This window comes from Rutidosis leptorrhynchoides, chromosome 7 (genome assembly GCF_046630445.1).
Source record: "Rutidosis leptorrhynchoides isolate AG116_Rl617_1_P2 chromosome 7, CSIRO_AGI_Rlap_v1, whole genome shotgun sequence".
In the NCBI taxonomy this organism is placed as follows: Eukaryota; Viridiplantae; Streptophyta; class Magnoliopsida; order Asterales; family Asteraceae; genus Rutidosis; species Rutidosis leptorrhynchoides.
In genome coordinates this window covers 359430882-359451157 of record NC_092339.1, presented here as the reverse complement: position 1 = coordinate 359451157, position 20276 = coordinate 359430882, and the positions used below count along the sequence as shown (strand labels likewise).

Here is a 20276-nt window from a genome sequence, read left to right as displayed (position 1 = left end):
CACATCGCGTACGAGTAAATAAACTACATACATACATGTATAAATATTCCACTCACCTTAGCGCCTCGATGCATGCAACCGAATAATCCGCAACTCGCCAATGGAATGTACCTATTCTATTTATCACATAACACACAACACAATTAGGGTGGATTACAAATCAACCCAAATGGACACTTAGTGCAATTTCGACCCAAATGCATTTTCAAGCACAAACCGCGCCCAAACTAATCAATAATCACTAACACAAGTGAAAATGTCCTAATACACCAATTAAACCAAATCATGAGTGTTAAACACTTGTCTTACCCACGACACATAAACCCTAATTTTGACCCATTTCAAATTTAGTCAACCAAATACACCAAAATGGGTTTCAATACTTCCATAATCACTAAACCTAGTGTTAAACCCAATTACAAGTCTTAAACATGATTAATTCATCAACCAACCCAAAATACACCAACAAGGGTCAACAACACCAATTACTAGCTCCAAACTTCCATTAAAGAGCTAAATGGGTTTTCTCAAGAACATGCAAGTTCAAAACCCCAAATTGAACAACAATCATAAACAATGAAATTCGGAGTTAGAACTTACCAAAACTACCACAACGTTGCCGTGAACGAGGAGAACAACTTTAACTCTTACACTCTTGACCGAATCACTCTTCTTCTTCCTCAAAACCCCCAATCTCTCTCTAAAACCTTTTGTTTCTCACTCTAGGTTTTCATGTGTTTGGATGAGAAGAAAATGGAAGAAATGAAGTTTGGATAAGGTTTGGATCAGTTTTGGTGGCCAAAAATCCGTCCACATGTGAAAATACGAAACTACCCCTCATTAAACCCCTTTAAAAAAAGTTGAATCAGGTCCTGGCACGGCGTGCCACCTAACTGGCACGGCGTGCCACTTAGGTTCTGAATTTGATGATTTTTGCCTTGGCACGGCATGCCACTCTGAAACTGGTTTTGCTGAATTTTGCTTTAGCACGGCGTGCCACTTTCTTGGCACGGCGTGCCACTCTGAAACTGAATGTGATGTATAAAATTAAATATTCATACGCCACAAATGATACACCCAATCATAATTGAGGTAAACCAAACATAATACATTGTTAGAAATATCGTACGAAGTATGTTTTTACATTAAACATGTTTTACGACTCCGGCCTCTTGTTTAAATGCCTGCACATGTACGTTTGAGTTCAGGGTGTTACACGTTGCTACTTCCACTAAACTAAGACTTGCTAGTCCGGGTCTACTCGGCAAACAAATTTCAGTGAAAACAGCGAAAATAAGCTGAAGAACACTCTTCCTACCCATCATTATTATTTATTATACATAATAAAGTGAAAATACAGTTTAAATGACATCATCTTCTTTCAAAAATACGCAGTTAATGGTAATCAATCCCTTCCATTTAACCACCTCGTACGATAAACTGATGCCTCCTTAGGAGCAACCAATTTCAAGGCGTGATATATGCATTTATGATATGAGAAATCTACGATGTTTCCATTTACTTGTTCTACTACAAAGTATCGTGCATTCCCATGCATCTTGTTCTGCCCAACCTGCAACAAATCTAAATGTCAATAGTAGAATAACTGACAATATTCATATGAAAACTGGGAAAACCAAAGAACATGTTCCAAGTATGTGTTTGTATTGTCGGGATCGTTAGTTTTAGACAAAAAACAGTTTGCTATTCTAGAAAGTGGAATTGGAATAGGAAAAATGAAGAAATTTATCTATGACTAAATGTCGGGGAGTACTCGGATGTTGTTGACCAAGTTTGACTTTGACCGACTTTTGACTGAGTTTGACCAAGATGCACATTACCTTCATTCTATAAACGCCTTCTCCAATTTTCTCCTTCTTTTGAGGGTGAAAACATAAAGCTTTACACGCCAAAAGATGATTGTCTGGGCTTCCTTGTTAACATCATACCTGAATTACAACATAACAAATAAAAAAATAACAAATTTTACAAAATAGTTGTATAGTGTGATCTAAGAATAATGAGAATAATACAAAAGAACTTACTTGTAAAGTATACCCTTCAAATCTTTAGACAAACGCTTGATATCATCAGCTGATATTTTCCTTTCTAACACCATTTTAAACAATTCGCTTTTCCCTTCAGCAGCAAAATCGGGATACGGCAATACTGGCAACGCGTGTTTTGGTTTTCAACGTTCTCTTCATTCATATCGATAGTTTTGCTCAACAAACTGTATACATCTGTCAGTTTATCAATTTCATGTTCCTGCAATATAACATATACGTAATATAATTATCAAAATAAGTGTTGCAAGTATGTAGATTTAATGTGTTTAACTTAACTATAATTATAATTTAATAATACTTATAATTACAATTATAGTGTTTACCTTGGCAGAAAATAAGATTTCAAATCTTCCACCTGTACCAAGAGCCGGGACTTTTCCCCATGATAACGCATCGATTGTACCCTCAAGTTTATCAGATGCCTCGGCTTTTGCAGCTTTCACAAAACAATCCGATGGATTCTGTAACATATCAGTCTCTATATTAACATACAAAACAACTACAAGTGATATTTTCAACCCATTTGTAACCGATGGGCCGTTTGGGTCCGACCCAACCTGACCCGTTTAGACCCATGACCTGTTTTGACCCGTTACTCAACCCGACCCAACCTGACCCATTTGGACCATTAAAGAATCTGACCCGTTGACCCATGAACTATTTCAATCCAAAACCGTTTTGACCTGTTACCCAAACCCGACCCACCCTGACCCATTTTATCCGTTACCCAAACCGACCCAACCTGACCCATTTTTATCCGTTACCCAAATCGACCCAACCAGACCCGTTTGCCAAGTAAATATAAGACACGTCGAACAGGTGAACAGGTGAACACATTTCATTTTGGCTAAAAAGGGAATCATATCAATGGAATGATATGCAGAAAGTGTATATAATGTAGTTTCTTTCTGTAATAATAATCACATATACCCTGTTGTTAATTTTATACAAATAAACATAAACTATAAATAGACAAATGGTGTTCTAGGTCAACCCAAATGGACCCCATTCAACCCATTCTAAAAACTTTACACGTTGCCCACATAACTTGCTACATTCATGAAAACTCGTTATCGTGATGCTAAAAAGTACTTACAGAAAAGCATGCTTGAGTAAACGGTGCAGAAATTGATGTTTGTTTTCTTTGCAGAGGTAGTCCTTTAGTGTTTAATGGAATAAACTCTCCGTTAACAGATAAACAGTCGGCAGTACGAGCCAAATGTTCAGGAATTATCTTTTTTCCAGTATCTTCTATCGTTGATTTCAGCATCTGTATTAACTCAAAACACATTATAACGATACAACATTTTCGCCATACAAGAACATCGTTAACAACTTAACATACAAAAAAAAAAAAAAAATTCCTGCAGCATCGATCCCTTGTGCTAAAATCACATCTTGGACATCATCCGGATAACTTCGTTCCCAGTCAATCATCTCCATTATTTGGATACAATCGTTCATCAATATCCTCCAAAAACTCCTTCGATCGCAGCTTTCAGACATGAAAACACGCAAGTAAAGTTCACCCAAAGATTCTTTGTATGATTTCCAGGTTTTTGGATCATCTTTCCATACAAAATCCACTTGCTTGACACTCGAAGATTCTAAGTAACACGTTCATAAAACAAAAAATGTTAATTTTCATTTTTGCCAGCAAAAGTGTTGCATAGCTCGATATTACTCTTTGAGTATACTCGGTTTTTGCAACTCGAGGAGTACTCGGTCAAATTTAGTCAAAATTTGGTCAAACTCGGTCAGAACTCGGAATTATTAGGATAACGGGTCAAAACTTGGTATTACTTGGAAAATAGGTCAAAATTCGGTCAAAGTCAAACTTGGTAAACGTCCGAGTACTGCCGAGTTGCAGAGTACTCCCTAAAAGTCCCGACTAAGACTCCCTTAGTAGAGATTTTTTGCAACTTTGCCACAACATTAGTGTTAATTATCAATTTATCATAATCATAATTCATAATTTCATAATGATAGTTTATTGTGATTGTGGAGTTTATAATCACCTTTTATTACAGTCTCAAGAAGAAATGGCACCACACGATCTTGAAGTATATTAAGTGAGTTGTCAGTGTCTTCAACTATTTGAGCTATCTGAACACCGATAAAAAAAATCCCCGTTCATTTCACTATCTTCAGGGTCCCCTCTGATGATAAATCACAAAAGAAGTTTGTAACTTTAATTCAATTAAAGCAACAAAAAAAAAACACGTAAACTCGCCTTTATAAGAAGTAAATAGTTATACTTGGATGATATCTGCAGTTTTGGTAGACTAAGTTTTAACTTCTTGAGTTTAACCGAGTTCGTACAAATCATTTTTAGAGCATTGATGATTGATTGCACTTTAAGTTGCTTCTTAACAGCAACCTGAATAAAATAAAAAAGAAGAAAAAAAAAGTAATTTCGATTATATATAAAAATAGTAATGATAATAGCCTGTATGAAAAATGTATTATTTTAAGCATTACGTTGCTTATCCAAAAATGGCAAATCCATGGGCTAAGAGGTCGTTTGCCAATTTGTGGTGAATAGCTGGTCAACATAAAAGAGATAGAAAATAGTCAACAAATTAATCGTAGAAAAGTCAAACATGTCAAAGGTAAAGGTAACTTAACACATCAATCGTAAAAAAGTCAAACAAGTCAAAGGTAACGGTAACTTACTATATAGTACTCGTAACAACTAACAAGTGAAACAACATCTTTTAACAACAACTTCTCCAAATGATTCTTCACGTCGATGGCTCCATATTCAAATCCATTGTTAAATCTTTTAAGTTTTTGAGATAAGAAAAGGGACGCGGTTTTGTTCCCGCTCTGTTTTCTAACCCCGCATTCAAGCACTTTCTGTATCAATTAAACAAAGAGTCTGTAAGATTTATAGAAACCGAAATACATTTACGTATGGATTGGTCGGTCATTCAGATTGTGTTTTCTTACATGTTATACAGGTAAAAAGTGTAAGCTAACAAGTGAACGGATCGAACGGGCTAAAATACTCCCAAATTTGTGTTTTATACAGAAAGATATTGATTATAAATGAAGTACTGAAATTTTTTAAATCATATATGACACACTAATTTGTCTATATAATAATAGGGAATTGATACTTTCACCATCAAATTGTTAAATCCGCCATATATGTGCATTACGTACTTGTACTGTACAAGTCCTTAATGCATAGATGTGGTGGATTTATCAATTTAGATGGTACAAGTATCATCATCCATGATAATATGTACAAATCTAAAACAACGTATTCTGTTATGAGCAGACCCACCCATTTTGCCACCTCAACATTTGCTCAACAAACTTTAAACTTAATTATACTGAAGGGTATTTTGGTCATTAAATAAATATTCAAACTTTTAAAATGTTACCTTTAAGTTTAACAGAGGGGAGTTCAAAAGAGCACTGATTGGCTGATCGAGTGCACCATAAGCCGCTTCGGAAATCGCACGAGCAGCCAACGAACCAATGGGGGCCCCACACTCTTCTTTCTCCAAAAGTGACTTATTATTTTCACCTGTGTGGGCCCCACAACCATACGGAAACTGAACAAGCTGATTTCCATAACAGTTTCCAACAGTCCCATCATAACCAATATAAATATCTCGCATAAAAAACATAAGTTTTCGAATCAACATCCCGGAAATATCAGCATGGCCACCGAACGAAGCATCCCAATTCGTTAACGAATGAACGAATAACTCAAACAGATTCAAACCCGATAAAAACGACGTATTTATTACACCGTACGGAACGTATCTATCTACACCCGACGAAAATGACGAATCTACCCTTTTATGCTCGTTCCACGAAACACAGGTAAACTCACGCTGGAGCCGAAAGATAACGAAACTAACGAATGCTGATAACCAACACACATACCATGTTGCACGAATTTTAACAAGTTCCCTTTACTTCCCGCTCTCAGCATACAATAAAACGAATTTTCTTTACTTGCATAGTTATATACAAGACGTTGTATATCACGAGACACTACCTTAAACGCGGACCCCGATGCTCGACTTAACGCAGCAGACGTTTTCTGATCGTTACACATTTTTTCAGAATCCAGGTCAGCATTTTCGGTCAACATTCCGGTCAAAAATCACGATGTGGGCCCACCATTAACAACTGCCCGTTCGCTTGTTTTTCGGCTTCACGTAACCCGAAATTAACCTCGTCGTTTAAATTGTTTCTCGAGTCGTTAGATAAGTAAAGATCTAATAACGAGACGCTAAATCCCCTAATCGATAACCATTCGATTAACAACTCTTGAGCCGAATGTAAAGATTCAAGAAATTCATCACCTTTAAAGTTTTTTTTATCAAATAACCATATAAATTTTCGTCTTTTTTCTTGTGAGCACGAACACGGATTCAACGAGCTAACAAACTCCCCGTTTTTTATCTGATGTTTTAAAATATTCGCGTCGAAATCTCGATCCAAAACGAAGCTAAACAACTGCCTCCCAGTCCACAAACAAGTCACGCCACCTGGCGAATCGTTAACCCTTCTCATTACAGCTGGCAGTTCAATCTGCTGACGCTGACAAAACATTTGAAGTTGCTGCAACTGCGCTCGATTGAAAACACCTCATCGTCCAACATCAAACTTAAAGTCAACAAACTCTTCCTGCGGGAAATAACCGTGTAAACTGTCTAACGATTTTTATCAACTAACTTTTTTTCTAACGTTACAAGCTCAACACGACTTTCTAACGATTGCGGTATATAACCGTGTAAACTGTCACCGTCGAAATCGCCTCGTAATGGGTCACAAATTAACGGGTTGACCGAAAGCACACAATTTTATGTTCAAAACTTTGACCCATAAAGCAATAAGCGAGTGAGTATAAATCGAAGGCGGTCTATTTTTCAAAACAATGTCTCCGTTTTTTAACGATCGATAAACCATGTCCCCGATACGTAATTGATCACCGTATCAAACGGGGAACTAAACCACCTTTTCGTCTTATATATATTTCGCCTCGTTGTAGTATTATTAAACCCGAAGACGCATTTATTCGTTCCCAATTTAGTGAATTTAGATGTTCAGAAACGAGCATTGTTTCGGCTATATCGTGTGGGACCCCGATTTCGTTTAGTTTGATGTACTGGTCACCAACACAGACCATACGGAAACAAAAATCGGTACGTTTTCCGAGACTAACTTCTCTAATGTATTTTAGTCCGTGCATCTGGATCACAAAGCGTAGGCTTTTCTGCTCGTATCTGTAGTGTTGAATGTGCAGTTGATCAAATTATTGGTAAATCGTCTATAGGTTAACATGATGATTTAGATTTAGATTTAGATTATTATTAGAGTTGCAGAACTCGGAATTACTCGGAGAGTACTCGGTTTTTGCAGCTCGCGGAGTACTCGGTCAAACTCGGCCAAAACTCCGGATTACTCGAAAAATCGGTCAAAACTCAGATTTCTCGGAAAATCAGTCAAAATTGGTCAAAACTCTCGGTCAAAGTTAGTCAACATCCGAGTACTCGGCAAAGTAAAACTCGGTCGGGACTTTTTAGGGAGTACTCAGGAACTCGGGATAGTTTGACCAATTTTTCAAGTAATCCCGAATTTTGACCGAGGTTTGACCAAGTTTGACTGAGGTTTGACCGAGTACTCACCGAGTACTCCCAGAGTTGCAAAAACTGAGTAATCGCCGAGCGATTCCGGGTTCTACAACACTGATTTGAAGAATGAACAAAGAGGCTTACAGGTCAACCCAACCCGCCCGATTTGACAATTAAAAGGATTTAGGAGTGAACAAAGAATCTTACGGGGTCAGCCCAACCCGCCCGTTTTGACACATAAAAGGTGTCTACTTACCCAATCAGCCAAATTTATAATTTAGAACACTATATTACTTTGAGAACTGAGAATACACATCCAAACACTCCTAAAAACTTCAAACACACTAATGTTGCTAACCTTTGAAAGCTTTATGCAATCTTGTACACACGCGCTCAGCTCGTTAGGTGTACCACGAAAACTTATCAGTCTTCTGTATGCTCTAGTGTGTTCATCCTGAGACGTTGAAGAGACGTTGAAGAATATCAAGGTAATCTCATATATATAATTTAATGTTAAATGATATACAAGTCAAATATAATGAATCTGATAGGTTAGTTACATAACGTATTTAATATGATATGATGATTACATAATATAGTCATTTTAAATGTCAACAAATATATTTGACCTATTTTAGGATATTAAGACTTCCCAATTTTTTTAGGAATCCTAGAATTTTCTGTACTGTATTATAGAATTCTTTAAAATTTTAATTGGATTGGATTGATTAATTGCAGTAAGAACCAATATATACAAATCTAACAGCGGGTAAGATCAATTATTTATTTCTAATTTTTCTTCTTTGATCACCAATACCTTACTATCAATCCAATTTGGTCATGATAAACAACTTGACTTTGTTAATTACTGTATTCAGTTAATTAGTTGTAATCAAACTTATAATTATTACTTCAATTTACATCCTTTATGGAAATAGAATTAACTTAATTTTATATACTGTAATTGATGATTTGCTCACTGTGTTTGTCTTTGTGTTTATGACTACTCCAGAGTCAAAATATATATTGATAGGAAATGGGAATGGTTTTCGATAACCCTGATGGATGCATATGTTGGGATTTAACAAGTTCATAATATACTCAAACCATTTTAAGAATTAAGAAAGCGGAAGCAACCATTTTAAGAATTAAGAAAGCGGAAGCATGTTAATTACCAATTTTAGACTTGTTAAACTTTAACCAATTAAAGTTAAATCCCAATTAGGATCAAGTTGTGATATATACTTACAAACTACAAGCAAGTAAAGAGATTATACCTACTCCAAGCTTGCTAGTAAATGATGAAGAAGATGATGATGAATGAGCTTCTAACTTGAAGCCTCAAGTGTGTAATACCCACAAGCAATGACCCCAACACCTTTGTAATTGGTTAGGATTTAGTTACACTTGAAAATCAACTTGCAAAAATCAAATTAGAACCTCTCTTTTGCTCCAAAAGGGCCACGGCCTTACAGCAGTTTTTGAGGGGTTTTTGTGCAGAATTTTGAAGTCTAAGTTGCATGTATTGGTTACTACAAGAGTCAAGATGAATACATATGGAAATTGAGAAAGCATGGGTGAAAGATTCCAAGCCAAAAGCATGAGAACTTCAACTCCAAGGCCACTTTCTCTTTCAAGTATTATAAAATAAGTTTTATAAAAGAATTAGATTATTTTATAAAACTCTTCATAATACTTCCACATTTATATATTTGTTATGTACATTTACATTTTATAAAACCAAACTTTATAAAGTGCAACATAACAAAATCAATTATTTAACCCATAAATAATTTAAACTCTTGTTATATAAATTATTCCATAATTTACATACACACATTAAGTAATCTTTCAGAAAACCATTTTTCTTAAAGTTCAAGTGTTGCGTATTTAATCAATGATCCATTCGTTAAGATCAAATACGAATAAGGTGTCGGTAAGCTTGTTATTGGGTATGACCCGACTTGGATCAAAACATATTAGCCACATTAATTTAATATGTCTCTCGGGCATACGAAATACCTTCAATCTCCCACTTGCACGAGAAACATAAGAAATTAATGCAAGTGATGGATACAGCCTAACACACCGTCCATCACCCCTAATATGTTATGACTTTGTGCCATTCAATAACATCATCCCTTTCGAGTTCCCATTTCGAATATGATTAGGTGAATCTTTCATTATTTCCTTTCGTCCTAGATGTCATGTTAAATCCAAGAGATACAGAGTGATCACTCTCTTATAGATTTAACTTTTCAGGCCTTAGACATCTGACTCTCAACGAATAAGAGGGACAAATTCCATCTTGACTACATACGTCCTAGATATACACTTTGTAATATACCTGAGTTCTTCCTTATGTACTACCATGTTTCAGAATAGCGAAGGAAAGAATCAAGGCATAATACTCGGTGAATGTCAGAACCCAATATGTATCTCAGGTCAGAGGATACAATGATATTCTCCTTTACTCAAGATTACATGTGATCAACCACAAAAGTTCTATACAGTAATTCTTGAGAGCGGGTCTTCCAATATTTGTTTCCCACAAATATCTATGAACCTTGGTTGCAGCCTTGCCCCACATTCAACCTATGAATGTATACCAGTCCGAGTTCATAATAGTCTAAACCTCACACTTGTTCCCACAAATGTGATCAACTACGGAATTTAGAATAATAGTTTATTCATGGATGAAATATGCTAAATTGGAACATGACTCATAATTAAATTAATACCATAATTATATTAATGAGTTTGAACTAATTCGTTCCGTTACAATACATAAAGTAGATCAATTCCAATCACTAGAATATCGAAGCCCTAACGCACAAACATGTCCCTCATGTTTTGGCCCATGTAAAAGCTTCGTGAGTGGATCCGCAACATTATGATCTGTGTGAACTTTGTGAATACATATCTTTCCCTTTTCAACCTCATCCCTGATGTAGTTGAATCTCCGCTCAATGTGACGAGTCTTTTGATGAGCACGAGGTTCCTTGATTTGAGCAATCGCACCCTCGTTGTCACAAAAGATCTCAAGAGGGTCCTGAATGGAAGGGACCACTCCTAAGTCGTCTATGAATTTCTTCATCCATGCAGCTTCCTGAGCTGCCAGTGAGGCGGCAATGTACTCCGACTCTGTAGTGGATAACGCAACAACCTCCTGTTTCGAACTCTTCCAAGAGACCGCACCACCATTTAACATGAAGACATAACCGGATTGTGATCGAGAGTCATCTCGATCAGTTTGGAAACTCGCGTCCACGTAACCTTTTACGGCGAGTTCCTCCTCACCAGACCCATATATTAGAAACATATCCTTAGTTCTCCTAAGGTATTTCAATATACTTTTAACAGCAATCCAATGACTGTTTCCTGGGTTATTCTGGTATCTACTTGTCAAGCTTAGAGCGCATGACACATCCGGTCTAGTACATATCATCGCATACATGATAGACCCAATAGCAGATGCGTATGGGACTTTCTTCATTCTCTCTTGTTCATCTTTCGTGGTAGGACACTGAGATGAATTGAGAACGGTTCCTCTTTGAATAGGTACCAAACCTTTCTTAGAGTTTTCCATCTTGAACCTTTTCAAGATTTTATCAATGTATGTACTTTGACTTAAACCTATCAATCTCTTGGATCTATTCCTATAGATCCCTATCCCCAAAATGTATTGTGCGTCTCCAAGATCCTTAATGGAGAAGCAACTCTTTAGCCAAGTTTTGACTCCTTGCATTGTGGTAATATCATTCCCAAATAATAATATATCATCCACATATAACACAAGGAACATTGTAGAGCTCCCACTAGCCTTCTTGTACACACAAGCTTCATCACCATTTTTAATGAAGCCAAATTTCTTTGCCTCTTCATTAAAGCGATGATTCCACATTCTAGATGCTTGTTTCAATCCGTAGATTGATTTCTTCAACTTGCATACCTTTTTAGGATTTTTCGGATCAACAAAACCTTCGGGCTGTACCATATAGACATCTTCCTCAAGATATCCATTTAGGAAAGCGGTTTTGACATCCATTTGCCATATTTCATAGTCATAGTGAGCAGCAATGGCAAATAATATCCTAATAGACTTTAGCATTGCCACTGGCGAGAAAGTTTCATCATAATCAACCCCTTGAGTTTGAGTGAAACCTTTTGCTACAAGTCTAGCTTTGTATGTATCCAAGTTTCCATGTATGTCGGTTTTCTTCTTGAAAAGCCATTTGCAATCAACTAGCTTGGAGCTAGGAGGTTGCACAACAAGTTCCCAAACTTGGTTTTCATACATGGATTGCATCTCGGCGTTCATGGCTTCCTGCCATTTATCTTTATCAATTCTTGATAAAGCATCTTTGTAGTTTGTCGGTTCATCCAAATCAACCGTATAGCAACCTTCCACGAGAAACCCATATCTCTCGGGAGGATTACTAATCCTACTAGATCTTCGAACGTCTTGTGTACCTTGATCATCCACTTGATCATTTTCAACATCCTCATGTTGAGTACTAGTGCCAACCAATTGTGTATCATCGGCTTGATCTTGTACCTCTACAAGATCTATCTTCCTTTCACCATCACCTTCCATAAGGAACTTGGTTTCAAGGAATTCCGCTTTCCGAGCAACAAATACGGTTTGCTCGGATGGATCATAGAAGTAATATCCCATTTCATCTTTGGGATATCCTATGAAGATACACTTTGTGGATCGAGCATGTAGCTTATTTGCTACATTACGCTTAGGATAAGCTTCACATCCCCATACTTTCAAGTATGAAAGAGAAGGAGGTTTTCCAAACCATATCTCATGAGGAGTTCGTTCCACCTTCTTGGTTGGGGCCATATTTAAAATACGGGCCGCAGAGCTTAGACAATAACCCCAAAATGATAGAGGCAACGAGCTTCTTGCCATCATAGATCGAACCATATCCATTAGGGTTCGGTTCCTCCTTTCGGAAACTCCATTAAGTTGGGGTGTTCCGGGTGGAGTAAGTTGTGAGATAATCCCACAACTCCTAAGATGATCTTGGAAGGCATCGCTTAGGTATTCACCTCCTCTATCGGTACGTAGCACCTTAATTGTCTTATTGAGTTGATTTTGTACTTCGTTTTGATATTCTTTGAATGCTTCAAACGTTTCGTCCTTGTGTCTTAATAAGTAGACATATCCGAAACGACTAAAGTCATCAATGAAAGTAACAAAGTATCTTTCACCTTTCCTAGTCATGGGTTTAAAGGGTCCACATACATCCGAATGTATTAATCCCAATAAATCTTTAGCCCTTTCATAGGTCCCTTTGAAAGGTGCTTTAGTCATCTTGCCTTGTAAACAAGATTCACATACTTCAAACGAATCCATTTCATTTGATTTCAAAAGTCCATTCTTTTGAAGTGTATGTATTCGGTTCTTGTTTATGTGACCAAGGCGACAATGCCATAAATAGGAATCACTCAAATCCCTTTTGAGTTTCTTGGTGCTAGTATGGTATATAGAGCTCGATGATGCGTCATCATGAACCAATTCATAAATTCCATTTGAAGGCGAAGCCTTGAAATAGAATACATTATCATTAGAAACATGAATATCATCATCAATAAAATTAACAACGTAACCACATTGTTTTAAGCGAGAAATAGAAATAATGTTTCTACACAAATCCGGAGCATACAAAACATTTTCTAAAATAAGTTCCAATCCGCTTGGAAGCTTCAAAATAAAATCTCCTTGAGCTTTAACATGCACCTTTGCACCATTGCCCATATAGAGACTTGATGTTCCCGCCTTATGATCACTTCTTTTGAACCCCTGCAAAGAATTGCAAATATGAGTTCCACATCCAGTGTCTAATACCCATGTATTAGAAGAAGTAATACTAAGCTCTATATATACCATATATATATTACCTGAGGTTTGCCCTGCATCCCTCTTGTCCTTCAACTCCTTAAGGTAGACCAGACAGTTTCGTTTCCAATGACCCATCTCACCGCAACCGAAACATGGGTCTTCCTTGGGGTTTGCCTTCTCGGCTACCTTTTGCTTCTTAGCCTTGTTGATGGTTGGGGTAACCATCTTTCCCTTCCCTTTGCCTTGATGGGCGGGTCCTTTTCTCTTAGCCACCTTAGGCTTAGAGGTGTTACCTTTGGATCCACCTTGATCGATTGCTAACACGGGTAAAGCCCTTTTACCCATGCTAGTTTCCGCCGTTCTAAGCATACCGTGAAGCTCACCTATGCTCTTATCCATCCCATTCATATTGTAATTAATTACAAATTGATCAAACCTTTTTGATAGGGAATTAAGGATAAGATCGGTGGCTAACTCATTTGATATGTTTAGGTTAAGACGGTTAGCACGATCAATAAGGCTCTTCATTTTAAGGACATAAGAGGAGACGGATTGGGTGTCATCCATACGACATGCATGTAGCGCTCGAACCGTTTCGAAGCGCTCGACACGTGCTTGTTGAAGGAACATCTCCTTCAATTGCGTAATCATGTCATATGCACTATGATGTTCGAAATCCTTTTGGAGTTCGGGTATCATAGTCCCAAGCATTAGACAAGCGACTTGCATCGAATCGGCGCAATACTTGTCATAATAAGCCATGCCCTCTATATCTTCCTCATCCGGTTGGTCGGGAATAGGGTCCTCCAACACATACGCTTTGTCCTCAAGTTTGAGGACAATCCTAAGATTACGGAACCAATCCATAAAGTTCGTATGGTTGAGTTTGTCTTTCTCGAGGAGAGACCTTAATGATAGGTTGTTTAGGTTAAGTGGTGCATTTTGCATGTTGTTGTTATTTGCGGCCATCTACAAAATTTAACAAAGTCCTTTTAAGTATCGATTTTAAATTTAATAAACAATACCCTTTTATTTTTAATTGTTTTATTAAATCTTAGAATCCAACGGTAAATCAAATTTCGGTTAGGTGACCTTTATCCCGTTATTTGATTTAGCTAGGTAGTCATTTATGTGACAATTGCAATCCTTTTGCAACTTCTAAGTTATGGGATCATGCAATCCTTTTGCATGGCATATTTATCCCATCAACGCCTATTTGTTCATCATGCTTCGGTGACCCTAAGTTCATGATTCCCAAATCAAGTCGTCCTACTTGTGTAAACATGTAGACTTAACATACAAGTGGTTAGGTGACCTTTATCCCACATGTATGCGAAGTGTACCTTATTCATATTAATTCGCTCATGACGGTTAGGTGACCTTTATCTCATCAAGAGTTTCCTAATACGTCTAAGTGTTTCCACAAAAGGATGGCGTTTAACTTGTTTACCTTGTTATAGTTAAGGGATTTTAAGTTTTCATAAATTCTAGTTTAAGAAAATATTTGCCATACACCAACATGCATTTGGTGTATAGTTCATTATGAAAAGCCAATTTCATGTCTATAAACCATTTTATATATATGATCCTAATCATGATCTTAATAACCGTTTATTAATGTCCTTTTAGCCATTTTTAATTTAACCATTTAAATTGACGTTTTGCATGTCGTTAATTAATGTATAATTTAACCAATTAAATTTCCATTTTGCTTGTTGTTAACTTGTGTGATTAACTTGTAGCATACAAACATACAATCCACATAATCATACAAAACAACCACGCATGCAAAATCATATGTTCACAATCAAGCCATATTGGTAGACATTTGTTTAGCCGAAAACAAATGCCACCGGATAAGGGGTAATTACACAAAGTAGGAGATTTCAAATCTCCCACTTAACCTTGCATCCAAATGCTTCTTCATGTGTTCTTCAAGTCTTCATCATTCTTCATCATTTTTACAAAATATATCCTAATACATTTTGTCTAAAAAATGAAATTACAACCTAATCTATTTTACATACCAAATATAAAATAAATTACATAACCAAATGAATTATTACATGCCAAATGAATAAATATCAATCAACCATGCATGCAACCAAACACAAGGTCAAGGCTTAGATTGTGAACATTAACTACACAAGTGATAGGCAATACAGAATCACAAGTGATTGGAAACACAGAATCACAAGTGATCTGCAACACAGAATCACAAGTGATTGGCAATACAGAATCACAAGTGATTTGCAGTGCAGAATCACAAGTGATTGGCAGTACAGAATGCAGAATCACATGTGATTTTGGCCAAAAGACAAACCACCCAAAACCGAAAATTTTACATTCTACTTCATGCATGTTCATAGAATGCAAAATTATAGTGGGTTTAATAACCATCTCGAAGCATATTTCAACAACTTCGGCTCTAGATACCATTGTTGGGATTTAACAAGTTCATAATATACTCAAACCATTTTAAGAATTAAGAAAGCGGAAGCATGTTAATTACCAATTTTAGACTTGTTAAACTTTAACCAATTAAAGTTAAATCCCAATTAGGATCAAGTTGTGATATATACTTACAAACTACAAGCAAGTAAAGAGATTATACCTACTCCAAGCTTGCTAGTAAATGATGAAGAAGATGATGATGAATGAGCTTCTAACTTGAAGCCTCAAGTGTGTAATACCCACAAGCAATGACCCCAACACCTTTGTAATTGGTTAGGATTTAGTTACACTTGAAAATCAACTTGCAAAAATCAAATTAGAACCTCTCTTTTGCTCCAAAAGGGCCACGGCCTTACAGCAGTTTTTGAGGGGTTTTTGTGCAGAATTTTGAAGTCTAAGTTGCATGTATTGGTTACTACAAGAGTCAAGATGAATACATATGGAAATTGAGAAAGCATGGGTGAAAGATTCCAAGCCAAAAGCATGAGAACTTCAACTCCAAGGCCACTTTCTCTTTCAAGTATTATAAAATAAGTTTTATAAAAGAATTAGATTATTTTATAAAACTCTTCATAATACTTCCACATTTATATATTTGTTATGTACATTTACATTTTATAAAACCAAACTTTATAAAGTGCAACATAACAAAATCAATTATTTAACCCATAAATAATTTAAACTCTTGTTATATAAATTATTCCATAATTTACATACACACATTAAGTAATCTTTCAGAAAACCATTTTTCTTAAAGTTCAAGTGTTGCGTATTTAATCAATGATCCATTCGTTAAGATCAAATACGAATAAGGTGTCGGTAAGCTTGTTATTGGGTATGACCCGACTTGGATCAAAACATATTAGCCACATTAATTTAATATGTCTCTCGGGCATACGAAATACCTTCAGCATACACATTTAATAAATCAATATGCCTTTATAAACGGTTTTGGATACTTCTAATGGTTGTTGCATTATTATTATGTATTCTAATAATAGTACTTATTTTTTTATTTTTTTATTTTCAGGATGCACATACCCAAGCTTTAGCTGCTGCTGCTGCTGCTGCTGCTGCCGGTAGCTCTGCTAACGATAGCTTACACTGATGACTAATTGTGGTTTTTATGCAACTCACGTCGATATAACCGAGTCGACTGTTTTTTGTTTTGCCTATGACCTATAAAGTAAAGTGTTTATCTTTTTGTTAATAGTATAGGCATATCAGGTATTTATTTTGGTTATAGAAGTAGATAGTTTCACCGCCCACTTTAGATACTATATTTAGACTTGGCCAACAATGTGAATTCATTATATTATTGGGTTCAGGTGTCCATATGGGCAGATATTACCACTATGCATTAATTAAATATTAACTAGTAGATTGAATTTGATTGATGTTTTAACTTTTCGGTTTCATGTGTTCATATGACTAGTTTTTTTTTTTTTTTTTTTTTTTTTTTTAATTTTGTGATGGGAAGAATCTTGCACAATATCGATGTTGTATGCCTACAAATCGAAAACAATGGCACAAACAAGAGTTGTCTTCAGATTTAACAACTAACCAAATAATTTATAAATAAAAACTGTGATCATGATTATATATTTTTATTATTACAATGAGATAATAATATACATCTACTTTTTCAAAATAGAAAATAAAAATTATAATTCTGTAATGAAAACAAGAATTGTTGTCAACCTCATTCCTACTACATGCGAGTTGAAAAGTCATACTTATGTTGAACCAACTGCGATTGATGCAAAAGTGATTTTTCTGACGGTTAACCAATCACAAGCCATGCTTGGGAAACTTTTCTATTGGCAGCACCATTCTCACGCTTATAGAATAATTTCTTGACAACAGCAGGTGGAAGCCTTCCATTGTCATCTGTCTTGGTAAGCCAAAACTTGTGTTCTGGATTCTTCAAGTTAAGTCGTCTCTGAAATCATTTAATACCTTACATCACTACTACAATAAACAGGATTTCCAAACCGGTTTTTTGGGGTTTCGAAACCGGTTGTAAAACTGGTTTGTATGGGTAGGGGTGTCTAAACCTGAGACCGGTTTTAAAACGGGTTCCGAAAGCTAACCTTCTAATCCGGTTTTCTTTAAAGAGGGGGTTTCGAATCCACATAATAGAAACCTGTTTAATAGATAAAACCGGTTTGCAAACTCTTTAATTTTGTTTTCCTTGAAAAAAACACACACAATACATTTACAAAATAACAATAAACCTGCTATATATTCATAATTTTATCCGTTTTGTTCATACGTTAATATGAGTAGCACTAAACACAACTGACTGTAATCTTCATCTAGGCTAACCTATATCATTAAGCTCAATTCCTTGACTCCATTTCGCCATACCTCTAGTTTTAGCTTTTGGTTTTTCACCTTCACTTCAAGTTCCACATTATCAAACTCATTCGAATCTTACTCTTCGGAATCAATACTGTTGGTTAAATCCTGAAACATACATACAGATGATATATGTAGTCAACATAAATTAACAGCAAGAAATCATGTATGGTAAAACTAAGAAATCCTATATGGGTCATGGTTTATCATGAGTCAATCTGGGTCATGGTTTATCATGGGTCATGGACAAGAAATCCTATATGGTAAAACTAAGGCTGTAGACATTTGACCTTCCAATTTCCATGTTGCTCAATATATCTCTGTACATACAAATTGGAAATTAATTATTAATTAGACGATTAAAAGAGAAATTGTAATTACAGGGTTTATAAAAAAAAAAAAAAAAAGACTTTTTACATATATGTATGTATATCGATATATAGATGTTACCTGAAGGGTATTGATTGTTGTTGTTAAAGGTAATTGTGAAACTGGTGATGATCAGACATAGCCATGAATCTGTTAAAGGTAGTAAAAAAAAAAAAAAGGTGTGGGTTTTAATGAATCTGTGATGATCAGACATACCAATCTCTAAACAATATAACCATTATGTCAGAAGTCATATATAAAAATGGTATAACATATAAATTAAAGGATGTAGTATTTACTACTACCACACGTTAAGCAACAATTATGGATGGTCAACTACACATTTAATATCATATATTTCACAGCTATTGTTTAGGTCCATATTTAGAATTTATTCTATGTATATTTGGTAGTCCAGTAATATCCTCCCTGATAAGGATCAAAGGACCCGTTGGAAGACAAACACTCTTCACAACAAATATTAAAACACCAACGTGCTTTAATCAATAGATTTACTCACGTAATTAGAATTGTACGCAAGAAACTAGAACAATTAATATTATTATTTTCAATAAGAGGAAGATAGATCGATGGCTACACTTATGCGGAGTATATTTAAAATAAATGATAACACACCGTAACCGACTACGACTCTAAACCTACACCAACTCTAATTATGTAAACAAATAATACTCCGTATAAACCAATAGATAAATAACATAAATAAATTCTATGACTTCCTTTGCCTCCAAGTAAGCAACGAGTTAATCCGTTCCACATTAGTCTTCCCCACTTGAAAAGAACTCGCCCTCGAGTTCCAACTCGAATAGAACGATATACCCGAATCAAAGACAAACCAATCAATGACGACTCGGTGAACAGTGTAACTCAAATAAAATGATATGCCCTGGTCAAATGCAAACGCACCAATGACAAATTCATCATCGTCATTCCAAATAAGTTTGTGACAACCTCTTGACAAAGTATTATGCTCTAAAACCCTTTGACCATTCTCCTCTTCTTGAAAAGAACTCGACCTCGAGTTCTCAATTCCCGGTTTAGACACACATAAATCCCCTTTATTAATCCTCTTGCTTGAATTTATGGAGTTATTCAAAAAAACATATGATATTTTCTTGCCTCCATCATCTTTTGAAACCGCTACAACCTCACCTTTATCAAAAATAACTTTAGAACTCGCGGCTACTTTACATATGAAAAAATTCTCCTTTTCTAAACCAAAGCCCAACAAGTCAGAATCCTGTGTTGCAGATTCTTTACCTTCTTTAACACTAATAACGACTTCATCACTCTCCATTTCCTCGATATTACTTCCGTTTTCTAGACACGAGGACTGTAACACCGGCCATTTTTTTTTAAATACACAGCGGAAGACTTTATTAACAAACACAATATAAGTCACGTCATTACGTTTAAGTTTACACAACGGTGTTACGTTATCACAAAACATTATTTATACAAAAGTCCACATCAGAGTTGGGTTGTCAAACATGTCTTCTGCAATAGCACCCTTCCCGACTAGCAGTACCTAAACCTGCAAGGGGAGAA

The 20276-nt window shown here is 35.9% G+C and overlaps 1 pseudogene; it reads right to left on the bottom strand.

Annotated features, from left to right (window-relative positions):
• Nucleotides 1–1405: 1405 nt before the first annotated feature.
• LOC139860447 (DNA-directed RNA polymerase IV subunit 1-like) lies at nucleotides 1406–20025 on the bottom strand (annotated as a pseudogene).
• Between the last annotated feature and the right edge of the window lie 251 nt (nucleotides 20026–20276).